Below are 12,999 nucleotides of genomic sequence, written 5' to 3' on the forward strand. Positions count from 1 at the left end.
GAAACCCTTTCAAAAATGAAAACAGTAACCTGATTGGTTGCTTTGCACTAGTTTTGATAAATCCACCCTCTAAGTATTAAAAGAAAAACATAGACGGGGCGATTTATAAAAACTACTAAAACCAATGGTTGGAAAAAAATGTTGAAAAAATGTTCCGACGTCTATTTGTCTGATTTCACATGCATTTGTCTGCATTTTAGGATCTGTATTATGGCTGCAACACCTGGACCCCTGGGGTGTTGTGTCCATAATATGGACTTAAAAATCTGTCCGCCTTAAGGCTACGTGAAATGTGCATTAAATGAAGGGTCTGTCTCTTCTCCTGTATATTTTAGTAAATACTTGTATTACTCTTAAAATAATAACGCTGGAGCATCTTACCTTAGATCCCTGAATTGTTCCATTCCTCTATTATTCCTCCTGGAAATTTATAAATAAATTGACAACTGGGTGTTACCATTCCCCCTTATCCCTACACAGTCCGACATTGTCTAATCATCAGTGATAATTTCAGAGTTTTGCAAATCTAACAAAAATAAATAACAAGTTTCATAAATGTGTCCTAAAATGTTCTAAAATAACAACTGAAAGCAACCCCGGCAATGTGTAAATGATGGAAATTCAAAAATTTACAAATGCATGTATTTCTACATGCAGTAAAGTGCCCCAGGCTCTGTCGTACTCCATGTGTATGAAAATATTCTCTCCTAGAAGCAGTGCTTGGTACTTGCGAAGTCCGATAGAGCAGTCCATTTTTTTTTCTGTCTAATTCGTACGGAATCCATGAGAAAAAACTGTATGTCGTATTTAATTGGAGTCATACAGAGCGGTAATACAGTTTTGTGCATGTGCCCCAATTTTTGCTTTTTCCTTATGGTTTTCGGCCTCTTCTGTTACATTTATATGAGCTTTGCCTTGGGAGCCTAAGTACCAGGTCACAAGGCAAAACGTAGTTAATCTTCCGTTAGACCTTTGTTCTAATTTGTGTTCTAGCAGCAGTGCACTGTACATTCTGGATCTTGTTGCTATCAAGTTAGTAAACTGATATAGTTGTTACTTTTTTAGTTTGTTTTTTTCTGTGACATTTCAAACAACAAGGAAATTTATACATGTTATAAAACTAGCCATTTTAGTCTAGTGTATGAGGGTGTTCTAATTTGTTACTGGCAAACAGTGTAACCTTTTCTCATAGCCTGCAGCTTGTAATGATTACTACTTGAAATAAAATCTCAAGTGCTTCAGAGGTGGAGGTTATGTTCCCGTTACTGTATTTTTCTTCCTTTTTTATTACAATTTTCTTTTCTTTTTACAATAAAGATCAAAAAAACTAAAATCTATGGACAAATATATAAGAGTTAGTGAAATATACAGTCCAAATGTTTCATTATTTGGCAGCCAAGTTTGTTTGGGTCTTTTTTCCATTGGGGAGCCTCAGGAGCAATAGCTTGGCAATAGGTTTTTCCAGATAAGATCTAGATAGATGTATAGATGATAGATAGATAGATAGATAGATAGATAGATAGATAGATAGATAGATAGATAGATAGATAGATAGATAGATAGATAGATAGATAGATAGATAGATAGATAGATAGATAGATAGATAGATACTAAGCCTACATATATCTGGGATGGTAGGAACAGCAAACTAATTACAATTAATATAATTTTAATTAGTTTAATGCTGGTTCCTACCATCCCCAGATATATGTAGGCTTAGTCCCAGTTCTTGGTGTATGTGCAGTGTAAGTTCCCACCTATAGAGGATGCCTTGTCATGGCAGGTGGGCTCACACAATTTGATCAAAATGTGTTCTAAGAACCTCCCTATTGTAAGTAGATTTAGCATGTAATGCATATTTATTAATATTTAGTGGTTTAGGTTACATTGGTGTTCGCAGTGTGCTGTCGCCATTTTCTTGTGTGCTGTATAAGTTTGCAGTCATAGGCGTTCTTGCACCTGCATACACGTTTCATTTTTATTTTGTTAGGTAGATAGATAGATAGATCATTATTGTGCATGTTAACTATATAAAGCACCCTATGGTTGGTCATTTGCCTTTTTCCATGTTTGATACAATCCCTGTCTATATTGAGGGTTAGGTTAGGTACACGTTCGTGCTCTTTTGAATTGTTTTTAAACATCTGTTATTTCTTCTTGTTGTGTACGAAAGATTTTGTTATATTGTAAGAGGTGCCGTCTTTCATGCATGTGTTTCTGGCTTGACATGGTATTTAGTTACATTCATACTTGTCACTCTGACCTAGATACAAATTGGTGGTTCCAGTCCCTATCTTATTTGGTATACATTACTGTGTCTACATCAACACCTGACATGCTCTTGAGTGCCGCATGAATGATAATTACATGCAAATACATTTCTATTTAAGAAATAAAAGATAGAATTTGTGTTGGAAAATGTAGGAAAACACAGACTACCACCTAGTGTAGAAAAAAGGAAATAAGGATAATTCTGAGAAGCTCATCTTTATCTTCTCAGTCTATCAATTCTTATCATTTATATGTCTCACGTTTTTTGATGTTTGTGGCAATTTCATTACGTTCCATTATTTATTTATTTCCCATTTTCCCACTTATATATCACCAACATACACCACAGAGCTGTACAACAGTCACTATTCACATCAGTCTTTGTCGCAATGGGGCTCACAATATTATTTCACTCTTTTCCTATAAGAAGCCAGTTCACCTATTAGTATTTTTGTTGGTGGTGGGAGAAAATTAAACTATACAGAGGAAACCTACTCAAACACAGGGAGAAGATACAGAACAGTAGAATACATATACATTCTAATATGCTATATGAACAAAAGTACTGGGACATCTACACATTACACCTATGGGAAATTTTATGACATCCCATTCTAAATCCATTGGCATTAATGTGGGGTTGGTCCCCCCCCCCCCCCCTTTGCAGGTACAACAGTTCCCACTCTTCTGGGAAGTCTTTCTACAAGATTTTTGCATGTTTCTACAAGATTTTGGCATTTGCCATATGGGAATTTTTGCCCATTCATCCAGAAGAGCATTTGTAAGGTCAGACACTGATGTTGGAGGAGAGGGCCTGGCTCGTAATCTCCGTCCTAGTTCATCACAAAGTTGTTAGATGTGTTGAGGTCAGAGCTCTGTGGGGGCCAGTCAAATTCTTCCGCACCAAGCTCACCCAGCCATGTCTTTATGGACTTTGTCCAGTGGGGCACAGTCATGATGGATCAGAAAATTGCCGTACCCCAAACTGTTCCTACTAAGTTAGTAGCTACAATTGTCCAAAATGTCTTGGTATGCAGATAGATTAAGATTTCCCTTCACTGGAACTAAGGGGCCTAGGCTGACCCCTGAAAACAAAACCCCATAGCATTATCCCTCCATGAGCAAATTTCATGAACTGACCAGTTATAACGGTGGCGTCCTATTACAGGACTACGCTGGAATTCCGTGATCTCTTTAGAATGACCGATTCTTTCACAAATGTTTGTAAAGGCGACTGCATGGCGAGGTGCTGGATTTTATACACCTGTCGCAATGAATGAAATGTATGTATTTAATCATTAAGATATGTGTCCCAGTACTTTAGCCATATAGTGTATCTATGGTACAGATTTATATGCAGATATAATGTGTATAATCTATATATCTGTTGAAATCTGCACCTCAGGAGCTCCATTAGTTTTTTTCCATACAGTCTCCTCCTATTTATTTAAACAATTAAATCTGATTCCTAGACTCCACCCTTACGGGCCGTATTATATACAGTATGTGACAGTTACATGATATTGTTCTTTATTTCGAGAATGGTTTAGTTGGTTGTAGTCTATAATCACTTTTATTTATTTTATTTAAAATCTGCTCCTAATGCTCTGGCTTCCTGGTGGGCTTGTGCTTATACACAGCAGCCAATCTTAACAAACCGAGCTGAAGTGTAAAGGAAGGGGTATGGAGATAGCAGCACTCTGAACAGACAGGATCTAAGTCTACCTTGGCTCTCATAGATAATGTAGCTAAGTTGTAGCCAGAGATGACAGCATGCAGCTAACATTGAAAAAATAAACAGCAAGGAAAGCATTAGGTACAATGTTTGATGCCTCTCATTCAGACTCTCAGTAGGTTTACCTGCATCTAATGGAAAACAACAGATAACATAATGTAGTATATGTAATACATAAGTTGTACCATATAGCACACTTAGCTCTGTTGCATGTGTACATCCAGAACGATTTTAGTAAATGATTTAGATCTGTATCTGTGTATAATATTCATATGCTGCCAACACAGAAAATAATTATTTTAAAAGCATTAGCTTGGCTGGTTTTTCCGTATTTGAAAAAAAACTTCTGCGCATTACTATAATAATGTAATATCATCTAATAAGTTCTGTAACGGGGCCCCGCCAACTGTATGAAATTTATAATATCGGTATGTTCTTCTGTTGCAGTGGTACCTTTGGGCATCCTCAGGTACCAGATGGGTGCGACTTCTACCTCTGCCCCATATAGCTACACCACAGGTTCTGTGGTCAGTAATACAGTAAATGTATACTGATAGCCAATAGATACAAGGCACATAGAATTTAGAGATTGTACAAAGGCTCCTCGTATGGTGCATACCGATACAATATGAAATACAGTAGTCTACAGTTCATTAACTTGACCCATATTGTGAATGCGTAATATATTTTCTTAATCAATTCCTCATGGTTTTCAATAATTCTGCTTGATGTTATTTAATCCCTTGACACACCAGGACGTGCCTGAACCTTCTTGTCCAGCGGGTTGAAGTATACAGTGGACTCACGCTCTAAGCCCGCTCCATAAGCTGCGGGTATCAGCTGTGTATTACAGCACACTAACTGCTTGGAGCAGAGAGAACTCTGATCCTGGCCATTTAACCACTTAGATGCAGCGGTTCATAGCTACCGCAGCATCTAAGTCGTTAGAAGGATGGGGAGGCCCCCTCCAACAGCCGTCGGCCACCCACGATGCGACCGCGGGGTACCAATAGTTGTCATAGCAGTCTGGGATCCTAATGAAGGTCCCCAAGGCTGCCTTCTTTCTGCCTCTGTTAAGCCCTGCTTCTGGCAGGGCTTAACAGGAGCCAGTAAAAATGACAAAGCACTGCAATAAATTAGTATTGCAATTTATTGAACCAGCGATTCGCCATTTAAAAAAACAAAACGCCAGAATTGCTGTTTTTTGGTCACCTTAGGGTAAAAAAAAAACGTTAAAAAAAATTGTATGTACCAAATAAGCCCTTACAGCGATCAATCGACAAAACAAATAAAAAAGTTACGGCTCTCAGAATGTGGCGAAACAAAAACATTTTTTTTTTAACAAATTATTTTTTCTTTGTAAAAGTAGTAAAACATTAAAAAAAATATATCAATTTGATATCACCCTAGTCATAATGAGCAGTAGAAAAAAGTTATAATTTTTACCGCAGGGTCAAAGATGTAAAAACAAAACCCCAAAAAACAACAATTCCAGCCCTAAAATATATATATTTTTCAGTTTCCTAGTACATTATATGGACTTTAAATAGTGCCAATCGAAACTACAACTCCTCCCACAAAAATAAGCCCTCACACCCCCCCATTAATGAAAAAATAAAAAAGTTATAGCTCTTGGAATGCGGAGAGTGAAAAATAAAAATGAAAAAACAAAAAATGGCTTGGACTTTAAGGGCAAAGCCCCACGTGGCGGAATTGCTCTTGAATTCCGCTGCGGACACTCCGCAGCGTTAATCCGCAGCGGAGCCGTTTCCCCATTGCCTTCCACTTCTTTTTAGTAGGCTTCGTTTAGACGTGGCTGAAAATTCCGCTGCGGAGCATAGGCTGCGGTGCGGAATTTGGTGTCCGCAGCATGCTCTGTCTGTTGCAGACCAGTGGCGGACTGGTTGCGGACTCATTGCGGAAGTTCTCCATTGACTTCAATGGAGATTCTAAATTCCGCAATGAAGTCCGCAGATGTCATGCACATGTTATGTGTGTTGCGGATGCGTCTTGCTTTTTTGACATGACATTTCTTCATTCTGGCTGGACCTATGTATTTCTAGGTCTACAGCCAGACTGAGGAAGTCAATGGGGCTCCCGTAATTACGGGAGCGTTGCTAGGAGACGTCAGTAAATAGTCACTGTCCAGGGTGCTGAAAGAGTTAAGCGATCGGCAGTAACTATTTCAGCACCCTGGACAGTGACTACCGATCACAATATACAGCAACCTGTAAAAAAAATAGAAGTTCATACTTACCGAGAACTCCCTGCTTCTGTCTCCAGTCCGGCTTCCCAGGATGACGTTTCAGTCTAATTGACGGCTGCAGCCAATCACAGGCTGCAGCGGTCACATGGACTGCCGCGTCATCCAGGGAGGTCGGGCTGGATGCCAAAAGAGGGACGCGTCACCAAGACAACGGCCGGTAAGTATGAAATTCGTTTACTTTCACTAGGGAAAGTGCTGACCCTTCTCTCTATCCTGCACTGATAGAGAGAAGGGAAGCACTTTTACCGCAGTACGCAGCAGCTAGTCCGCATCAATTTACTGCACATTTTGGGCAGATCCGCCGTAGAATCTGCAACGCAGATTCTGTGCGGCATTGATGCGGACAGCTGCGGAGGAAAACCGCCACGTGGGGCCATGCCCTAAGGGGTTACTTAAAACTTTCATTGTTTACTTCTAGTGGTTACAAATCTGTTCTGATCATGTGATGGACATACAGGTGCTCAGCTTGTTTACAGTAACAGTACAGGTATTAAACAGCAAGCAAAGATCTTGAGAAGTGTAACAAAAAAAACAACATTATATAATATGTATATTAGAAAACTGTATAATTGTTCGTTACACAATAAATAATATTAATTTGTTTAAAGTGGAATATCCATTTAAGAAATGCTGCACTTTTGCCCCAGTGATGTCAATTGGGAAAACCACGGTATTAAAAATTCTCTTTCTGCTATAAACAATGTACACAAACCTCCGGAAACATATCCCTTTTGAATGTGTGCCATCCGATACATTCTCTCTATGTCTTTACCAGGGCTGGTAACCCCCTTTAGGGGTTTGAAGATGTTCAGGCTGCACTAGGTTTTCGTATGGGTGCATGCTTAGGGTCCCAACCTGTATAGTATAAGAAAAGGTACAATGCACACCAGAAGTCGTTATCCAATGATAGATTTTTAATATTAGTAATTATGCCGGTATAAGTGCGACGTTTCGGTCATGTCTCTGACCTTCATCAGGCTCTATAGAATTAATAAATCAATAAATCAAACTATATTAGACTGGAAACATAACGTTGTGTCTATAAGCATATACGAGATAGAAAGAATATCACTAGTAGGTGGTATATACAGATCATATAGTCACTACATAGATTATATCAGAAAAATATTTACAAATATTTACAATAATCGGTAATGTATAACCGATCTAGAACAATACAAATATGAAATGGATACATTATTTATATTATTAATGCATACAGAGATCTACAGAGCAGCATATTGAGGAGCAAGAGAAGACCACAATCTGAGGGTACATAGTATTTGTCCGTGGTATATGTCCGTAAGTGCACACGTGAGATAATGGTGATGATTACTACTGTAAATAGGTATTGTCTGATGTTATTTGTCAAGGAAAAATGTTACATAATGGAACAAGATGACCAAAAATAGCGCCCTCATGTTGTGACAACGATAATTACATCTAAGCTCACTATGTATGAGTGATAATATATAGCGATAGAATATGTATATAGTATTGCATAAAATATGTATATAAGCCTGAAACAAGGGCGAAAGACAGATAAAAAGAACCTACTATTCACAATTTGTATGTTGAAGGATACATTTTAGGATACATTTTAGGTTGGCCACTAGCAGTCCAGGATAATATAGATAATGAGATCATATCTGCAACAGAAATAATGATTAATACGATATCTGAGGAATATATATAATGCACTATTACCGATAAATATTTACACAAAAAAATACAATTTTTAATTTTACATGAACATGATTGGAAGTGATTTGGTAAAATCTTATCTTAGTGAAGAAGAATGTTATTTTCTCATACTATAGGTCTCACTATTCTGAATACTTGTCATGTAAAACTGCCAGTTTCATATTCCCTGTTTAGTCCTTTTGGGGTTTATTGTCCTCCTTTCATTGATGGGAGAGGTACCTTTTGGTTTCTTAGTCCATAGAGATAAAATAGAGAATCCATAAAAAAATACAAGGTAATTGGTTTCCAAATAATGTCCCATTGGAACAGAGTGTCCTCGGTGTTGGTGAAGGACGCCACAACTATATGCTCTAGATACTGAAGGGTGGTGGGTCCATACTGGTACTTTGTGCCCTATTGAGATGCTTTCAGCAGAGGGTTATAGGCATCACCACCCTGATTACTGATGGGCAACAAATGGGTGACCCTACTTTTTCCTTCTACCCAATTTTATTCCAAGAACTGTAGCCAACAGCTATGCTGAGTGTGTGACTAGTGAACCCATAGACTTAATCTATCAGCTCACAGTTCACTTCGACGGATAACTGATATCCAGGTAGTAAATTCAGGTATTACTTTCCTGAACCTGACATTTTTAATACACGAATTTTAAGATTTCAGTCATTCAAAAGCAATTATTGTGTATCTAGTTTGTCTCCCATGTATAGATTGCTATACACAATTCTCAGTTTAGTATTACATTGTGCAAAAAATTTTTTATGCCTAACAAGGGAGTTAAACATTTTCTGTTCATCTAAAATATAGTACCCTCTAGGACATTAAGTACAAGTGTAAAATGATTGAAGGGCACAGCAGGAGTCTTGGAACATTTAAAGAAGATTATTAAGCATATTTTCAAGGGGATATCTCCAAAGACACTGATGAATGTTTATGCTAGTCATTTTATTCTTGTAGATTTCATCATGGAGGACTACTTTTTAAGCGTAAAACCTAAGAAAAAAACACTTAAAGAGGCTCTGTCACCAGATTTTGCAACCCCTATCTGCTATTGCAGCAGATCGGCGCTGCAATGTAGATTACAGTAACATTTTTATTTTTAAAAAACAAGCATTTTTGGCCAAGTTATGACCATTTTTGTAAGTCGATCTTACCTGCAAACGCTGATGCTGCTGCAGAATCAACTGTAGCCTCTGGTGCCGATGTGGCCGTCACGATGCAGGACCTGTGAGTGACGTCACAGATCTGCACTGTCAGAAGCTGGGCGTTCTGAAGAGAAGAGGATGTTACTTCTCTTCACAGCGCCCAGCTTGTAAAAGTATTAAAAACGCCCCGATGTACGCACCTAATACACGCCCACTTGGACTTTTACTTTTAAACACACCCACTTGGATTTTTGCAAGCCTCATTTGCATAACTACAAAAATGGTCATAACTTGGCCAAAAATGCTCGTTTTTTAAAAATAAAAACGTTACTGTAATCTACATTGCAGCGCCTATCTGCTGCAATAGCAGATAGGGGTTGCAAAATCTGGTGACAGAGCCTCTTTAAGTAGACCCCCTTCCGTATCTGTGGTTTTACCTATCCTACCTTTAGGAATAATCAACTAGTTTTCATTAAGTCCTAATCAATGTGTAAAAAAATCCCTCATAATTCATCTTACTTTTTAGAATCTTGTTAAAACCAGGTGCTGTTAATCAAGTGAATGTAATTAATTGATCATCAGGAAGTGTCACCACATCTCGGTAGAATTCTCGGTAGTTTGGTTTACAATATTCAGGTTTGTGTTAACACCACGCCAACATGATAGGCAAGGACAATGTCTTCAATCTTTCAAGAAAATAACTTCTGTTTGTTCCTCTGGCAACAGTTAGAATGTAATGTGTAAATAATGTCATCAATCTACAAAAATAAAATATTTTTTGGGAAGCTTTTTCTGGCCCAGGTTGAAAGTTCCAGTTAATTGAGTCATAGATTAGACTAGAGGAGCTCTTAAACTACATTCAGGGACCTATCGACACATCACTGGTAGGACCAAAAGACTGAACAAGTATGTTTTTCCTCTGAGGAGAAAGCCACTTCTGTCTTAAAAACATGGCAGTATGGCATACAGAAGGTCTTAGCTGTAATACTTAGCATGTGAAAATGCCCATCATATCAAAACAATTACATCTAGCCAAACAGAAAATTATTTTATTATATTCACCTATTTTCCAAAATGTACATGTCAAAAATTATTCAAGGAGAAAAATGTAAAAAACAGCACAATACTTCACTGTAGGAACCTCTTACTAAATGTAAAGCACAGAAATGCTTCGTATCAAAAGTAAATTCACCAAACTAATGTTAGAAGAAGGAGCGCACCAGAATACCATCAGAAACCATAAGAGACTGACAAACTCATACAGAAAAGAATGACTTCCACTTGTTGGTTACGAAAGAAAATCGTAAAGGTATTAAAATATAGTCAGACAATATGTTCTATAGATATGCCAGAAGACAACTCTAGAGGGGGTCCTTGGTCTAGTAAGTTCACTGATTACCACAATCAGGTGGTCAAACCAGTCTGGAAATAGTCCAAACCTTTTGTACATTGCTCTGAATTTCATCATACTTCTCCCCATAGTGTTTTGTTTTTTGTCCAATAGCTTTAAAAATCCATGGCTTCCTTGTTTTACTTTCACATGGCTTTTTCATTTTCACACAGTTTTTTTGTTAAGTAAATAATGACAAGTTAACATGTTATTTTTATATTAAATTGTTCCTATTGCAAATAGATTTTCTTTTAAGAGCCTAGCAAAGTGAATATTTTTTTTTTAGCAATTTCCTACTACTTAGTAAGGCTATGAGGTTACATGGCTCCTGAAAAGAAGCTGTAAAAATCTGCCCCCTAATCATGGCAAAAGTAAAGTGTTTTTTTTTTATTCACCGATATCTTCAGTCTATTCAGTCTATTTAAGGGCTACATAGTTGTCACAGGTTGTAATAGGTTATCCATTTTGGATAACTATTCTTTGTTAGAAGGGCTCAGTAAGCTGATTACAAAACGTCCCGCTACCCCCAGCAGTCAACTGTAATCTGTGGTAAATACGGAGCAATAATTACATTTCCTTACAGCACCACTACAGGAGAAATAAGGAATTACATAATGCTTGTTTAAAGCAAAGGGCAGTCTATGTAATGGATGGATGTTCTGGGTCCTCTTGGGTCCTCCAAGAGTAAAATATGCCTTTTATAATTGTTCTGTATGATTAATGAGGATCCTAAATAGGGACCCCACTCTTTTAACTCAGAATACTCCTATAGAGCATTCAGGTTGGAGTTTTCTTAACTAGACAACCCCTTTAAATATGTTCTGATTTGTAGAATCACATACTAAACAAAAGATGCTTATTCAAGGAAAAAAATGCTAACATTTTTTGTCACAAACCATATGATTTTACTTTTACTAAGTGACACAAATGTATATACAATAACCTATGCTTAGGGAAGAAGAAAATAAGCGTAGAGGACTTGTTATGCTAAAGAGAACCTTTTTGCTGTGAATCAATTTCGCAGCAGGGAGCCTTTAACAAATGACCCCTGTAATGTATAAACAGACATATGGACCGTGGTGCGCAGCTAAGCATTTTATATAGCTTCCAGCTCATGATGTCTCCCTATTAAGAAGGTCAAAGACATCAAAAGTTTCAGAAAGGTAGAGACTCATTATACAAACGTTTTCTTAATTTTATGTTGTCCTCATTACTATAAAATCTATACTTTATTTTATTTATTTTTTAAATGTATTCTCAAGCTATTCTATTTCATTCATAAAGGTCTTGTCTCACTAGAACAGCCCCGTCCATAGGCCCAATTAGGGCATTTTGTCGTTATAGAAGGGATGTCCCTGCCTCTATGTGGCAGAATGAAGAGCTCTGTAAGAGTGGCCCTTACGCTGGCAGACCCAGCGCTTCCACATATTACATGGACGGCCATTCATTAAATGACCAGCATGTAATGCCACATTTTTTCTAAAATGGCCACTGCAGGTAAAATGTGTGGTTATCCACCATTAGAGAAGCCAGACCAGATCGCCACATTGGCATCTTTTTAAAAAAAATGGGTTGTCTTTATGATACAACCTCTTTCAAATAAAAAATAAAAAATATATATATATATATATATATATACATACATACACATACATATATATACATATACGCCATTTAACAATAAGAAAAATTATTAATATAAATAGTATTATGTATGTATTGTATAGACTGTTAGTTGTTATAGGGAAACTAGATTAAATGTAAAAAAAAAAGTTTATTTTTACTTTATGTATTTATTTTATATTTATTTTGTCCCATAAAAGGACTGTGCCTGCATAATTCCAGAGCCATAATAGTATGGTATGTAAATATTGCACAGGTTTTAATCTTCATGTGCATATACAGAGGAATCTTTCACATAATTCATCGAGGTACAAGACATAGAACACTGCAGTAAAAGTTAGTGTTACGATACTGGTCAAACACTGCTGTAAAACAGTTCTAAATAATAAACTGAACTTGTAAATTGTAAATGATAGACTGAAACAAGTCACACTTCTCAAGTGGTCAAGTGTAGAAGTGCAGCATGAACTCTTCAAGATGAAACAGCAGCCACTAGTGGTCAACTTTGAGAAAAACATCATAATCCTGACAGGTGGAAGTAAGACTCAATTCACACCACGTTTGGCCATACAGTTGGCTAGTCTATATCTGGGAGAAAAAATATCCAGACATATGCAGTATTGTATATTTAGTGTGTTTCCTTGTGGCATAGGTTTGGCAGATATACTGTATGTTTGGATATTGTTTTTTTGGTTGAATACATAATTGTAGGCTGCTATGCTATTAGAAACAACAGGAAACAACAAATAAAATGTTTATGTTAACGTATATGGGTTTTTTTTTTATAATGAAAGTCAAAGTGAAGTTATCTGAAGAAAATAAAAGCAAAAAGACCTTCATCTCCACTTAAAAAAGAAAACTGATCCAT

The 12,999-nt window shown here is 37.1% G+C and overlaps 1 protein-coding gene across 6 annotated transcripts in view; it reads left to right on the plus strand.

The window, feature by feature from the left end:
• Positions 1 to 12,999, plus strand: part of CSMD3 (CUB and Sushi multiple domains 3) — a 1,175,227-nt gene that overhangs the window by 121,563 nt on the left and 1,040,665 nt on the right. The gene's annotated exons all lie outside the window — the stretch shown is intronic.

Source organism: Rhinoderma darwinii, chromosome 5 (genome assembly GCF_050947455.1).
Source record: "Rhinoderma darwinii isolate aRhiDar2 chromosome 5, aRhiDar2.hap1, whole genome shotgun sequence".
Classification (NCBI taxonomy): Eukaryota; Metazoa; Chordata; class Amphibia; order Anura; family Rhinodermatidae; genus Rhinoderma; species Rhinoderma darwinii.